The 16,763-nt window shown below is 45.4% G+C and overlaps 1 protein-coding gene across 2 annotated transcripts in view; it reads right to left on the reverse strand.

The window, feature by feature from the left end:
* LOC146808729 (cell adhesion molecule CEACAM6-like) overlaps nucleotides 1-16,763 on the reverse strand; it is a 185,445-nt gene that overhangs the window by 26,718 nt on the left and 141,964 nt on the right. The gene's annotated exons all lie outside the window — the stretch shown is intronic.

Here is a 16,763-nt window from a genome sequence, read left to right on the forward strand (position 1 = left end):
GTTAGCAGGATCAGTTATATCCAAATTAACTTTTTTAAAAGAGGCAGAACACAAGCCTATTTCCATATTAAAGGAAAGTGCCCTTGTGATAGCATCTGATTAAACACGTCAGTTAGCAATGGACTGATAATGTGAGTAATGCTTTTGAGAATCCTGGGGGGACAAGGATCCTCCGGGGAACCTGATTTGGTAGAAGAGAGAAGAGAAGATAGTTGGTCGGAGCATGCCAGGGAAAAATCTAAGAAAGTCACATTGCCTGAAAGTGCATGTGGAGCGTTCTTAGTGACTGATCTGTGCGTGGTGAACTGGTTATATATTTGGTCCACCTTAGACTTAAAAAAGTGAGCAAGAGTGTTACAGAAATCTTGGGTCGAGTTGGCAGAGTCGTCCTTGGGTGCTGAGATTAGGTTTTTTATAGCCTTAAAGAGTTCCTTACTGGACATGCCAGCCCCTTCAATTAGCATTGTAAAGTACTGACTTTTTTCTGCGATTAACTTTTTCTTATAATCGGCCAATGTGGTTTTGTATAGTTCCTTCTCTGCAATGTCATAGCTTTTCCTCCATCTTCTTTCCTGCCGTCTGCAAGCTTACTTATTTAAACGTAAGGCCTCTGAGAACCAAGGGGCCGATGGAACTTTCCTATTTTTGTTTATGACTAAAGTCGGAACTACCAATGCAAAACTTGAGTCTAGCCATGCAGTGTAATTGACGGCTGAGGCTTCTGCTTCCCCGTGCAAAGCAGGTTGACTTTGTGCTAGCTTGGCCTCCAGGGAACTTTGGCCAACTTTATGCCATGCTCTGCTGAGAATCTTACTGCTGGCAGTGTTACCAGTCGATGATATTTTGATATATTCCCCCACTAGCCAGGATCCTTACTTGCATGTTTGCCAAGTGCTTGAGACACTACGTCAAAACGGTCTCTTTTGTAAGCTCAGCAAATGCGAGTTTAATGTGAGGAAAGTAGATTTCTTGGGGGTCATGTTGTCACCCACTGGTCAGGAGATGTCAGAATGTAAGATACAGGCTGTCAAGGAATGGCCAACCCCTACAAATGTTAGAGATATACAGTGCTTCCTCGGCTTTGCGAACTTTTATTGCAGATTCATAAGCCATTTCTCCAACTCAGTGGCTCCCATCACTAGACTACTAAAGACAAATATGCCATTCCTTTGGACACACGAAGCGGAATCTTCATTTCAAAGCCAGAAAAACGCCTTTGTTACAGCTCCAGTTTTGGCTAATCTAGATCCAGAAAGCCCCTATGTGGTGGAGGCTGATGCGTCAGATTTAGCCATAGCAGCCATACTGTCGCAAAGACACAAAACCACAGGTCAACTACACCTGATGGCCTATATGTCACGGAAGCTAAACGATGCAGAGCCAAAATACACCATAGCCAAAAAAGAGTTGCTGGCCATAAAAGAGGCTTTTAGTGATTGGAGACATCTGTTAATGGGAGCTAAACACGTGGTGACCGTGAGTACGGATCACCGCAACCTTCAGTTCATGCGGTCCACCAGACTGCTCTCTCACCGGCAACTCCGATGGATGCTTTTCTTTTCCGAATTCCATTATGTGATTACATACAGACCTGGAACCAAAAATAGGAAAGCGGATGCCTTGTCCAGACAAGAAACCAAGCATGAAAAGAAGACAGAACAACAGCATTCTATCTTGGACCCCCAACAAGTCATAGGACTTCTCCAAACAGATACCTTTCTGCAAAAGGTTGCCAAGGGGGTGCTAACCCGCCATTGGAAGGAATGGCTAAAGAAGAATCCTCAATGCACCCTGATCAAGGGATTACCACTAAGAGGCAAACAATTGTTGGTACCTAGTGTGGCCTTACGTACAGAAGTGTTCCACTGGTGTCATACCGCTCATAGTGCAGGATACAATAGCATCTATAAGACCCTTGACTGAATACGTCGCCAGTTCTGGTGGCCGTCGGTGGTCATAGACACTAAGCACGATTCACAGATGTGAGACGTGCGTAAAAGCCAAGGTGGATCATGGAAAACCTCAAGGTTTGTTACAACCACTTCCTACCCCAATGGTTCGGTGGGAGTCCATTTAGCTGGATTTTGTGGTGGGGTTACCAAAGGACAAGGGATGTACAGCTATTTTGGTCGTGGTGGATTGTCTCACCAAGATGGGCCATTTTATTGCTTGCACACAGGAACTTACTGCAGGCCAATTAGTGAACTTATCTTGCAACACGTAATCCGTTTACACGGCCTTCCGACCAATAATATTTCCGATAGAGGCCAGCAGTTCACAGCCAGGTTTTGGAAAGCGTGGTGTGATAACTTAGACATGAAATCCTCTAAGTCAACAAGATTCCACCCACAGTCAGATGGACAGACCGAGAGGTCAAATCAAACACTGAAACAGTACTTACGGTGCTATGTGGAAGAGAATTCGGAGGAATGGGTGGATCTGCTATGCCTGGCAGAGATCGCATTCAATAGCGCCAAACACCAATCCACCAAACTGGCTCCCTTCTACAGCACCTACGGGTTTCAATCATACTAATCAACCATCCCAAAGCATCTCAAAAGGTACCTGAAGAACAAGACCGGACTAACCGCATACAACAAACATTGAAGTCGAACTACAGGAACCTGAAAGAAGCCAAGAGGACCTAAAAGGCAAAGGCAGACAAACACCGTAAACCACAGCCCCTATACCAGGTGGGTGATGTAGTCTGGCTATCCACCCGAAACATTAGTTTCCGCAAGTATAGCGTATTCAACCCTAAGTTTATAGGTCCCTATAAAGTCAAAAAAATCATTTCACCGGTGGCGGTTAAGTTAGCCCTCCCAAGTAATATGAAGATACACCCTGTCTTCCATGTCTCACTGTTGAAACTCTTGTACACCCCAGTGAAGAAACGGCCTTCCCCTATCTGGGTAAACAATGAGCTAGAATATGAGGTACACAAAATACTGGATTCCAAGATGAGAGGATCACGGCTGTGGTACCTTGTATCATAGAAAGGATATGGCTTGGAGGGAAATTCCTGGGAGCCTGCTGCGGGAATGCACGCCCCAAGGTTTGTCAAGGCATTTCACGCAAAGTTTCCGAATAAGCCTGGGTCAGGTCGGCCTTCCCGGGGAGAGGAATGTGCTGTTACACACTTACCCCATACACCCTTGCAGCAACGGGATGCAGGCGCCGCAGGGAATCGGCGGGAAGAACAGGCAGGGACCAGGGACAGGTACGCCGCCGCGTACTACTAAACACTACGGGCATGGTGGATCGGAAAACACTGGGGTAGGAACTCCAATCCCTAGAATCCTGTGCGGCGCATCTCGTGCGCGCACAGGAAGTGACGGCATGTCACAACGTTGAGGCTATGAATGCCGGCCGTCAGAGATGATCCGCGCAGATTATTCCTGAAGACGCTGCCGACTCGTGGCCGGTATGCCGAACATGCCAAGGAATTCGTGTGGGTTGCTGTGGTCCTCGCTTGGTGTGGTAAGGGTGTCCATGACACCACCTCCCCGTTTTGTTACCATTGTGGCCGATAGAAGGGGCAAGCCGCCTATTTTCAGTAATCAACAAACCTAGCCTTGATTACTCGGAAGTGCTCATTTTCTGAGGTGCTTGAAATATCGCTACTACGAAGGGGCCTCAAAGGTCTTGTGCCAACCCGGTTAAGACTCCCCACCTTGATACAGAGACATTTGAATGTACCAGGTGTTATAGCGATTACTTGTTCTTCAAAACTTTATACCATAAATTTGACAGCAAGGTATTCAGGTGGATAAGTGGCATTGCATTATGAATCTAATAATGTTCAACAGACAATCCTTCAACTGAACCTATGGAATCTGTTTTATGGTGCATGTTGTGTGTTTTTGATTGTCCTCTGTAGCAAGGGGACAGTGAGAGGATGAACATAGAATCCATCCTTCCTCCCTTGTGACGTGGAACTTTGCAACTACAGTGGTGGGTAGTCAGTGAAAGATAATGAGTCACATGAGGTTGCAAGTTGTTTCTTTTTTGTTCTCGGCCTAATCATCTGGTTTATGTTCACAGTACTACCTGATGTAAAGGCTTAACAGCTAGGAGGAGCATTGACCCTTCTGCACATGAAGCCACTGCTAGAAGTGTGTTTCTTTTTCTTTACAGGTATATAGGAGTAGTGTTTGCTAAATAGTGAGAACTGTATTGCTATAGGTATTATATACAGTTTTGTTCTTCTTTCCTCAGGTCTCCCTCCCCACTGTTCCCTTCCTTTCCTTCCCTCGATTGACCACCTTAATATTCCATGTTATAAAAGCCTCTCAGAATTAAGGGTGTCAATAGGTGGACCCATTTGAGCAATGAACCGATCCTGAGAGTCCTCCGAGGGACCGTGACAATTTTCTTTGCCATCAACCCATTGTCCAAAAACTGCTCCAAGACCTTTTTGACTGGCATCTACAGACACGAAAGAACTGGCATTGGGGATAAACGGTCGCTCCATTCAAATTTAATACTACCTTTTTTGAGTAGACCTCTTAGAGGTTGAACTAATTGTGCAAACCCAGGTACAAATCTGGCATAGTATTCGCAGAGTCCAAGGAATGACCGTAGAGAATCTTTGTCATAAGGAGGAGGGGCATTGCGTATGGCTTCTACATTGCAAAATTTTGGTTTGATACCTTTGCTCGAAATGGTGTGACCCAGATACTCAACCTCGTTAACAAGTAATTTACACTTTTTGGCTTTTACTGTCATGCCTTTGTCTTGTAAAATTTTGAGTACTTTGTTAAGTATTTGTAAATGTTCCTCCTTTGTCTTTGTGTGGATTAAGATATCATCTTGGAATGCTTGCACTTGGGAAAAATCACCAAATAGACTATTCATTCGTTTTTGAAACACACTCGCGCCTGAGGCGAGGCCAAAAGGAAGTTTCACATAGTTAAAAGCTCCAAAAGGCATTACAACAGCGGTAAGTGCTTGACAGCTTGGGTAAAGTTGAATCTGGTGGTACGCAGAATGTATGTCTATAGTGGAAAAAAACTTTGACTTCCCAAGGTTGGCTAGCATTTCATGTATGAGGGGTAAAGTATGGCAATCCACAAGGATGTTTTGATTTAGAGATCTTAAATCCACACATAGCCTCAAGTCCCCGGTCTTTTTTTTCCGTAAAACGACCGGAGAAATCCATTCTGAGGAATCTATAGGCAAAATGATACCCTCAGTTTGAAGATCATTGAGTAGAGACTTTAAATCCTCTCTAATACTAAGAGGTACAGGTCTAACTTTATGTATTATGGGAACAGCATTTTTCTTTAATAAGATCGTGTGTTTGTAACCTTTTACAGTGCCAACACAATTTTTAAATACATTCAAAGCTCTTAAGAAGATCTTCAACTATTGAGTTAGATTGATTGACAGATAAAATATCTGAAGGAAGATCACCTAAGATAATTGGAGGATCTTGTCCAGGACGTAGAATTATACCTAAGAGGGCAAGGTCCTTCCAACCAATTATGTATTTTCCTTTAATGACTACGTACATTTTTGTTCTATCGGACCTACCAAGACACTCCAGTTTATCCCAAAAGTAACCCAGGAGATCAATGTCTTGTTCTCCGAAGGCTTTGGGGTTGATATCTGGGGTGAGAAGAGACATGTCAACAGGCCAAAATTTGTAGAATGTACTATCTGCTAGAATAGTAATCGGAGCTCCCGAATCAGCCATGGCCAAAATAGTTCTACCATCAATGGAAATGTCAACTAATGGTCCTTTAATAGGTTTGTCCAAAGAGTCGGGAACTTCGACAGTAACTAAGATGTTAGCAAATTTAGAAGTGTAATCTTGGACATCAGGAGTGTCTAAAGTAATGCTTGAAACGTTAACTCTACTAGCATTCATACCAGTCCTACATACACCCTGAAAGTGCCCGAATTTCTGACACTTGGAACATTTCTTCCCTAAGACTGGACAACTGGGATTGTTTCCTATGTGATTCCTAGAACCACACCGAAAACAAACCAACTGGCCTCTTGAAGGTTGATTTTTATAGGGTCTCTTTTTGAAAGTTTGTTTAGCATTTATAGCGCACACAGTATTGTCATCAGAAACTAGACTTACATCAGAAACTAGACTTACATTTGAAGGAATCGTGGCTTGAGTGGGAAGAAGTGTAGTTTGATTAGAGTGACTGGACAAAACCTTAGATGTGACAATTGATCGTTAAATGCTTTTGGCAATGTCAATTGTTTCAGCCAAGGTGGGATTACATGAAGTGAGGAGACGCTCTTGGATCTTTTTGGAATAACAATAGAAGATGAACTGATCTCTTATGTAAGTTTCAACACCAGGGCCGAACTCACACTTCTCGGAAAAAACTCTAAAAGTTGCTATATAATCTTCCACAGACTCCTCTGAAGATTGCTTACACATGGTGAAATAAAATCTTTCTAATATAACACTTGTGGAGTCGGAATATTGTTTAGCCATACGTGACTTAGGTTTGATGAAAACATTCCAAACAGTATCTTCGGATGTGGGAGCAGGATAAGGTGGTAAATTGTCGAACACCCTGCGACCAGCTGTGTCTAGATGGTTTATTAGTAAAGCTAGTTTCCTCGTAGGAGAATAACCATCCGCGTCGATGGCAGTGAGGTCGTTTTCAAAGTTTTGAAGCGATTCTGACCACTTTAAATGAGGTTTGCCAGGTTTTGAGAAGAAAGGTGCTGGTTAAATGACTCCTTGGATGGATGCCATTAAAATGAAGAATTTGAACTTATTGAACACGTAGTAATGCGTTGATAACGTGCAGTACAAATGTGAATATTGTGAAATAAAAGTATAATAACGTGTGAGCACTTTGAGAATAAACACAACTGTAAGATATGTAATATTGACTCACTAGTATGCAATAGGCATATAAAGGTGTGCGAATCACCGTGTGTCGCACGACGGCAGTCCCATGAAGGAGGATGGCAGCATGTAGTAAAATGGCTCTGGTGTGCGAATCACCAGTGGTGGTATCGCACTTGGTAATAGCTGGTATGTGAAATAAAACAGGAACGACGTGCGCACTAGGTAAATGCAGACAAATGAGGTAATCTGGAAATGGTGTGAAAATGGTGTGCGAATCACCGATCGTAGCGTCGCACAAGTAAAATTTCCTCACTCAAAATGGCCGCGGCTAATGCGTGTGACGTCAAGGCGTCATGCGCGTGACGTGTGACATCTCCCAGGATGCACAGCGGCAACTTTCTTTGACTGATGTTGGGAGAGGCAGGAAGGAGAACGAAATGGACGACTAAGTTCCAAAGGAATCTGGAACACGGAGGTAGGAGCGCTCCAGGCAAGCGGCTTTTGAAATGGCGTGAGCGCATCCAACGGCAGAAAGCTTGCATCAAAGGGGAATTAGTTACATTTGACTCACCTTGAAATAGTGTCCAAAAAAGGTCGTCAGGATGCCGGATGAAGAGTAGAACAGTCCGGTGGGCCCCAGTAGGGATACAGGACAGCGTAGAATAGGCAGAATTTTTTTACCCCACTCCTGGTACCAATATGTAGGGGAGGGGAATGCCAGTAATACCAGGAAACGCTGGACGAAGTCCAAACACTACTTTTATTATAAGATAAGCAGGAAAAGTAGTATGCAGAATAGAGCCCACGGCATGAGCAGTTACAGAAGCAGAAACCAAGACAGCAACTGACTAGGTTGGAACATAGTGGCTACGTGACATAATAGAGTTCTAAAGAATACATCCTAGTAAATTAAAGAAACAGTAAGATACAGAAAAGAATACAGGATACAGAATACCACAACATGGAACACCCTCCTCATCCACCTGCGACAGACCCAGGACTTGCTGACCTTCAGGAGACTTCTCAAGACCTGGCTGTTCGATCAGTAGCTGCTTCATGCCCCCCCCCCCCCCCTGCGCCTTGAGACCCTCACGGGTGAGTAGCGTGCTCTATAAATGTTTTGATTGATAGCTGCTAAAAATAGGTTAACCCGCAATGTACTCTTCAATACTTTCTTTTTCCTGTTTTCTCAAATTAAAAACATGCCTTTCCACCATAAGATTTGGTGCTTCAATAAACTGTTTCTCCGTCCTTTTTACTGCCTCCTCGTATTCATTTAAAGGTACAAAATGACCTGCTTCAATCTCTGGTAGGTTATCAAAAAACATTTGACCTGCCATACCCAACAAGGCATACATACATGCTTTTTTCCATTTAGAATCAAACTTTTTGCCATTAGCAATTACATAGTTTTCAATTGACTTGTGCCGATATTTCCATCTCATTACTTGTTTCCCTGGTGACTGAAGAAATAGTGGTGGTTGACTGCAAATATTGGAATTAGCCATGCTGACTAATAACTTGTAGAGGAATGTATTATAAATTCCAGTAAAATACATAGCAATACTAGTGTGTTGATCTCTGTTGTAGACTCTACCAAATGAATGTGTGCTAATCGCTGTTTTAATCGGCTCCATAAACCATGCAGTACAGGTAAAGCTTTGTGAAACTTTCTCTAAATAAAAGTGTGGCAACAGATGTTGTAATTGATACATTAGTAAGTGCAGTTCCAGCAGTAAACACTGGAAGGCACTGTCTGCTCGACATATTTGATACTTTAATGAACTCCAATTTAAAACACCATTAGAACTGTTTACATTAGGTGTGCGAATCATCGTTGTAAACACAAAATGGTCACTGAAAGAGTTTGCAAATTGGTGTGCGAGTCCCAGTTGCAATGTAAATATGCTGATTTTCCAAGTTGGCCACCACCGCTTTTACCCACACACAATGGATTTCACGCTAACAGGCGCGTACTAGATTGTTTTTACAATGGACGCAGAATACGTCAAACGTGGTCCCTGCTCGCGGCGGAGTTTACGCTCTAAGCAACAACAGCTCGCGGTGACGCTCGTGCTCCATTGTTTGATGGCAATGTCTCACGCGCTGTGCCCGCGTGACAGTTTCTGAAGACGCCTGCCACGAGCCAGCCATGCCAAGTGCCACACATACAATGCCGGTCTCAATGGCAAACCTGAAACGGTGACGAGTGCTCATCCCTGCGCATATAGACAAAAGTACATCTTTTTCGACATTCAGACGCTTTGTAAACGGCAAAAGTTGACCTTGTGAGACTGCTTGAAAATACTCATGTTCCTGAAACCATTGTTTCTTGGTGGGCCTTGGAATCCTTCTTCTTGGGTGGTGCACAGATTGTCGCCAAATTGTAGTGTTTAAAATATACTAGAACTCTGTAGAATATTTAAATATTATAAATGTATTTATATTGCACAACTACTATAAAACCCACACGAGGACCGTTTCTCCCTGGCTCCTGTTGGTTGGTTCGTTTGAATCATCTCTTGATCTACGCTCTGCTGATGTTCTCCTCACTGGGGACCCAGGGGGACCTTGGCGCGAGCCGGTGTTCCCCTGGGGTTTTTCACACTGTGGAACAATCCACGCAGCTCAATAGCTGTAGGTAGGTAAGGGGCGGTGCTTGTAGGTAGGTTATTTATAGAGGGTCTTTTGGCGTTTTTTTTTTATCGCTGAGGGGATTTTTGGAAGCTTAGTTTGTCACTGAGCTGTTTCCTTTCAGCGTGAGGCGTGTGTGTCCTTTGTTGGTGCTATGGCGGAAAACGCTGCAGTGAGTGACGCGCTCCGCATTCTATGCGAGGCGGGGCGTGAAGACCTCTTGCGGCCTGGAGTGTCTGCGGCTCTGGCGGTGGGCGTGAAATGCCCAAAGCGTGTGGCGGCGCTGGGAGTAAATGAAGCTGTGGCTGCATGCCTGCCGCCGAGAGGCCATTCACAGTTGGCTGCTGCCGGCAGGTTACCTACTCAGCTGCAGAGCCGCGGTCGTCTGCCTCGACGGAGTGTTGCTGGCAGGCTTCTTTCTCCACGCTGTTCCTCGTTGTCGGCAATGGAGGCAGGTCAGTTGGGGGCAGTTTACGCCCCTCGGGTGGGCCGTTCTAGGAGGCGTGTTGTCAGCAGGGGCGGTGCTGCTTCTAGGAGCCTGTCTGCCTCATTCACTCGGGCAAGCATTGGGAGGGGCGCTGGTGAGTGGGAAGTTAATTCTTTTGCTGTGACAGCATCTCCTTCTCCTGCAAAAAGGACCAATTTGGGCGGCAAGGTGCACAGGAAGAGCGCACATTTAACTGAAGGAGTTACATTAATTAATATAGCGCCTCCTGTGTTTCCGGATGGACGCTCTGCAGTGATAGTTGATTATTGTAGTGACAGTGGGGATGAGGAGACTGGTATTCAAGCATTGTCACCTGCTATGAAAGATATTAACGTACCTATGAATGTGCAGGTTGTTGGGACGTCATGGGGGGCGTTGCAGATGTTATATTGTTTCCTGTTCCTAGAGGCCCCCCTGTTGAAAAATCCGGTTTTGTCATTCAAAAATCAGTTTATGCGGAGTTAGCAGAATCAGTTCAGGGTGGAGATGTTCCTGAATTTCTGGATGAGGTGGAGGTATGGCCTCACAGTGATCATGACTTTTCGCAGTGCGACCATTTGGGGATTTTGTCAGGCATTGAGTCTATTTTTCCTGAATCCCGCCCCCCGTCACTCTCAGCTTGCTTTTGACTCTTCCTTCGGTCCACAATGTGGACAGTGGGTGTGGGTTGAACATTCTGCTCCTTCATCGTCCGCAGTTGGCAGCTCGGTGCAGGCTGCTGGAGTTGGTAAGTTGTCAGCGGCTTCTGGCAAGGGCGGCTGGAAGTTTGCAGCCTCTACAGTTTCTCAGCCAGCGTCTGGTGTTTCCAGGCTTTTGAATGCGAAGCAGGTTGCGGCTTTTGGCAATGTATCAGGTACACAAGATGGATCAGGTGCGGATTCTTGTGTTACGGCCGGGCTCTCTGAGCAGCGGCCTGTGACCAATTGGGATTTTCACGACGGCGGAGTAGGGGATGGGGAAATGCCAGGTAGTAGCACTGCTGAGTTTGAAATGTCTGAGGTGCATTTTGATCATCGGTTTGCGGTGGGAAATATGAATGAAGGGTTTTTTGCTGAAGGTTTTGATGTTAATGCAGGTACTTTGGGACATGAACATCTGTTGTCAAAAGAGGGTTCGGGGGCAAACAATTCTTCTAGTTTGTTGCAGAAGTCAAGAGCAGACAGTGCGATGGATCAAGTACGGCGTCATGGTCATCGTCGTCGTGATGATCCACAGGAATTTCAAAAGCGTGCTTCTCAGTTAACGACAGGTAAGCCTCAGTGATGGGCTTCTTGGTCACAGCCTTTGGCGGGCAAGCATAGTACATGTTCTGTGGGGGTTGGTGATTCACCTGTGAATGAGGTTTTGGGGGCAGGGGAGGGCGTGGTGAAAGGATTGGATCAATCCTCATTAAGTAGCAGTGTTGCGGGGACAAATACAGCTTCAAGTCAAGTCACGCAGGCTTCAGGCGTTGATAAATCCAATTTGGGGCAGGAATCAGTCATCAATGTTAACATTCATAAGAAACTCCCTTATATTGGTTTAGCTATGCCACTGGGAACACATCTTGGGGAAAAAACAAAGAAAAGAATTTGGCAACATGAGTTTGTTGAGGTTTTCAAACTCCTTCATAGGGACATTCAAGCTAAAGAGGGGTCCAAGGAGGAAGAATGGGAGCTTTCTATACCTCCCAGAGTCCCTAAGAATATTGAGAATTGGACCGCTGCATTTTTTATTTATGCGACTGTATATTGTGAGAGACATCAGGATAGGGCGGTGGCATTGTCTAAATACATGGATACCATTTGTAAAGCACAATTATTCTTCGGTGGCTTTGCATGGCTCAGCTATGACGAAGAATTCAGGGCTAGAGTCAGTATTTTCAATGATAAACCTTGGGGGAAGGTGGATCGGGGGCTTTGGTTTCAGTGGATGTCCTCTACTCAACCGCCAGCGATGACCCATAATGCAAGAGGTCTGCCTATTACTTATCCGCCCTTTCTGCCTCGCCCCGCCCAAGTTGGGGCGGGTGGTTTTGGTAGAGGACAGCTGCTTCACCTGGCTCCTGTTGGAACTTCAACCGGGGAGTATGCACCAGACAATTTTGCAGGTTCAAGCATGAATGTTCCCAATGTGGAGGAACTCACTTTTTTGGGTATAGAGATCGACACTGAAGTTATGATGGCTCATTTGCCGGTTGCAAAGGTGGGAGAAATCAGGTCCTTTCTTTTAGAGGTTATCGACAAAGATAAAATTGAGCTCAGACAGGTACAGCGTTTGTTGGGCTATCTCAACTTTGCTTGTCCGGTTGTCAGGGCCAGCAGAACTTTTTGCAGACGGTTGGGGATGGCAATGTCAGGAGCATACCTCCCTCATCACAGGATTAGAATTACTGAAGCCATCAGGGAAGATCTTTTGATTTGGCTAAAATTTTGGGAAGATTTTAATGGAGTTTCTCTCTTTTTTGTGGAGGATAACACCATCTGGCAGTTTCAGATTTTTTCAGATGCTTCTGGGGCCCATGGTTTTGGTTTGTTTTGGGAGGGTCGCTGGTGTGCAGAGAGGTGGCCTCATCATTGGCTTCAACAGGGACGCAGTATTGCCTTTTTGGAATTCTTTCCCCTCATTGTGGCTTTGCTAGTCTGGGGTGAGGAGTTCCGGGACAGGTGCGTACTGTTTCACATTGATAATAGGTCTGTGGTGGAGCTTTTTAATCACCAAAAAGCAAGAGATCGGGCGCCACACCTTTTGCGGGTGTTCATGCTACAGAGCCTCAAATTGAATATTGTTTTTAGGGCTAGGCACATTCCGGGCATTAACAATTCAATTGCAGATGCGGTGTCTCGCTTTAATTGGCAGAAATTCCGCACTTTGGTGCCGGGGGCGGACAACTTCGAAACTGCGATCCTGCAAGACACTTGGGTGCTGGGGGAATGAAGATCATCGATCTGGTTGAAAAGTCTGTAGCTCCTTCCACCAGACGCAGTTATCGACAGGTCTGGACTGAATTTTTAAGTTATGCAAAATCTCATGGCTCTGTTGGGGTTTCAGATGGTAACAAATGTTTCTTATTACAGTTTGTTTTATATTTGATTAGCAGGGGTTTGTCACCCACAACCATTTCTGGCAAATTGGCTGGGATTTCTTTCTCTGGCCAGTTGTTGAGGGGTCAAGATTTAGGAGGGGATTGTCTTTTACGTCGCATGTTGAAGGGTTTTAGTAGAGAACGTTCTTCTTCTTTGCCTTTGCGGGAGCCAATCACTTTTGTTCTTTTGCAGCAGCTGTTAGTAAAATTGCCAGTTTGCTGTTATGACATGTGGGAGGTCCCTCGCTTCGGGCTTTGCATGATATGGCAAATTTTTTGGCGCTTTTAGGGTTTCAGAAATGTTGGGGTTAAGGGATGAGTTGGGTGTTCAGTTCAGTGAGGTTCATGTTCTGGGAGGGAAATTGAGGATTTTGTTGAGAAGTTCAAAAACTGATCAACTAGGGAAAGGCATATGGATTATTTTAAACAGAAGTGGTGTACAGGAATGCTGTCCTTTGGGGGAGTGGGAGTCATTCATAAATTCGGTGGAGATTCAGCACGGGGATTATATTCTCTCATCGCAATGGGAATCAGATTACTAGTGCTCATTTATTAGCTGTGTGACGTAAAGCTTTGATCTTGCGTGGAAAAAAACCCTTACTGTTTGGGACTCACTCTTTTCGTACAGGGGCAGCTACTGAAACGGCCAGATTGGGCTGGGGTTGGGAAGACATTAAGAGGATTGGTAGGTGGAAATCTGCTTGTTGTACTCGCTATGTCAGGAAATATTAGCGACTGTTTATCACATGGTTGCAGTCTAATTTTGTTTTTTGTGCCTACCCTTACCGAAGTCGAATACTACATTTAGTGGTTAACCTGTCTTTTTATAGCATTCGAAGACTAATTTATGCCAATTTTAGTATTCAATAGTGTTCTTTTTGGGAAGGCTAGTGCATGAAGACTACTGATATGTGAGTGGTACTTCTCGAATACTAACAGAATACTAAGCACATACTTATTTGTAATCGCATAGTCTTCATTTACAATGCAGAACATTTAGTGAATACAAACAATTTGAATACTACTGGACTTTACCCAGACTACTATTAACATTCTATTCAAGCTGCATGCTGAATGGTAGATCGTTGCCTTATTTATTATACTATTTGTATGCCTTATTTATTATACTATTGTGGTGTTTGTGTAGTGTAGGGTAGTGTTTTAGGGTTTAGGGTAGTGCTCGGGGGTCGTGCAGGGTAGTGTTTGAGTGTGGTGACCGGACTGGAGGTCTGGGGAGGGTTGTCCTGGGGTAGCTTTTAGGGTTTAGGGTAGCGTTGTGGTGTTGGTGTAGTGTAGGGTAGTGTTTTAGGTATCAGGGTAGTGCTGGGGGGTCGTGCAGGGTAGTGTTTGAGTGTAGGGACCGGACTGGGGGTTGTGCTGGGGGTAGTGTTTTAGGGTTTAGGGTAGTGCTGGGAGGTCGTGCAGGATAGTGTTTGAGTGTAGGGACCGGACTGGGGGTTTGTGCTGGGGGTAGTGTTTTAGGGTTTAGGGTAGTTTTGTGGTGTTTGTGTAGTGTAGGGTAGAGTTTTAGGCTTTAGGGTAGTGCTGGAGGGTCATGCAGGGTAGTGTTTGAGTGTGGGGACCAGACTCGGGGTCGGGGGAGGGTCATGCTGGGTGTAGTGTTTTGGGGTTTAGGGTAGTGTTGTTTGTGAAGTGAATGATTTTAGGGTAGTGCTGGGGGTTCGTGCAGGGTAGTGTTTGAGTGAAGGGACCGGACTGGGGGTCGGGGGAGGGTCATGCTGGGGGTAGTGTTGTAGGGTTTAGGGTAGTGTTGTGGTGTTTGTGTAGTGTAGGGTAGTGTTTTAGAGTTCAGGGTAGTGTTGGGGGGTCGTGCAGGGTAGTGTTTGAGTGTGGGCACCGGACTGGGGGTCGGGGGAGGGTCGTGCTGGGGGTAGTGTTTTAGGGTAGTGTTGTGGTGTTTGTGTAGTGTATGGTTTTGGGTAGTGCTGGAGGGTCGTGCAGTGTAGCATTTGAGTGAAGTGACCGGACTGGGGGTCGGGGGAGGGTCATGCTGGGGGTAGTGTTTTAGGGTTTAGGGTAGTGTTGTGGTGTTTGTGTAGAGTAGGGTAGTGTTTTAGGGTAGTGTGGGGGGTTGTGCAGGGTAGTGTTTGAGTGTGGGGACCAGACTGGGGGTAGGGGGAGGGTCGTGCTGGGGGTAGTGTTCTAGGGTAGTGTTGTGGTGTGTGTGTAGTGTAGTGTAGGGTAGTATTTTAGGGTAGTGCTGAGGGGTCGTGCAGGGTACTGTTTGAGTGTGGGGACTGGACTGGGGGTCGGGGGAGGGCCGTGCTGGGGGTATAGTGTTTTAGGGTTTAGGGTGTTTTCAACTCTGCAATTAAACCTACAGTGCACGCATTAGCAGAGACTTCAATGCTAGAAGGCCTATGTGCTATGCAGATAATAAATCCCAAATTCAGTTTATTTTCAAACAGTTGCTTTTTATATATGTTAGCTCAAATCCGAGCCCTTGTCCTCCAGGCGCCCGCTGCAAAGACGGATCATACACCTGCACTTGAGCAGCCGTGAGGTTACCTGATGGGCCATGAGTGGCATTGACAGGAACCGAATGCCCCAGTTGTCTTCCATTAGAAGCAGCGCGGGGACAGTCCGTGCTAGGGGCTAAATAGGTCCCCGTGCAGATGAGGCGTACAGAACAAGCCAGCAGATACAGCTAAGCGTTAGAAATCAGCCCCAGCTTTTCTATCCCAGTTGCACACGTTACACGAGAGCTCACGGTGCCAGCTTTCTCCTACCCAAGTGTTTCTCCCACAGTGCACGAAAGAGCTCACGTGGACAAATAAGGCAGAAAAATACCAGTGGGGCAGCAAAGTATGCTAATACAGAGTTTTAGCATAAGTGTTTTAAGCCACGCTCTTAATTACAACGGCCAATATGAGAGATTTCTCGGGCCAATGTCAAGATCAGACGCTTCTAAACCAATCTGAAATGCTCCCCGAAGTTCATTGGAACGCAATCTGCACAACACCCGTCTTCTAAGAACTTTCCCTGAGAGAAACAAAAAAGGGGCAAAAATAGTATCAACTTATCTGTCTTCGTGGACAAGCGGCAGTGGCCATTTTGAAGCATAAGTATTCATATCATGAGCAATGCATGTGTCTTCACGCCTAAAACGACAGCGGTTAAAAATAGTTTTACAAATAACCAATTACTAAAGAATGATATAGGATTCCTGGAGTAACCTTATATTTATTGAATTTAAGGCATCTATTTTGAAAAGGTAGCCGAGTAAATTGTATCCTCATAAGATGGGAGCTTCAAAGCTATGTTAAATGACAACGTATTGTTTTATTATTTCTGCAGCCTTGGGTTCGTGTTCCCAGCCGCGGCCCGTGGAGGGAGTTCCGTGGGGCGGTAAGGCGGGGCGGGGGAGGGGCAGGGTGGGGGATTCTAAAAACCGGAATATGGATAATTGCAGGTAAGTAAACAATTAAATAAATAAAACGAATTTCGTAGCGCGCGCTGCTTCGCAAAATGCGATGCAGTACGCGCTACGAAATTTGTTTTATTTATTTAATTGTTTACTTACCTGTAATTATCCATATTCCGGTTTTTAGATCGCCCCACCCTGCCCCTCCCCCGCCCCGCCTTACTGCCCCACGGAACTCCCTCCACGGGCCGCTGCTGCGTGTTCCTAACATCACTTCAAGGGTATGACATAAGAGACCGTGAGAGAGAGAGAGAGAAAGAATGAAGTCAAAAAGAAGACAAGACCGGAGATCAAAGAGGAAGTCTGA

Source organism: Triturus cristatus, chromosome 7 (assembly GCF_964204655.1).
Source record: "Triturus cristatus chromosome 7, aTriCri1.1, whole genome shotgun sequence".
NCBI lineage: Eukaryota > Metazoa > Chordata > Amphibia > Caudata > Salamandridae > Triturus > Triturus cristatus.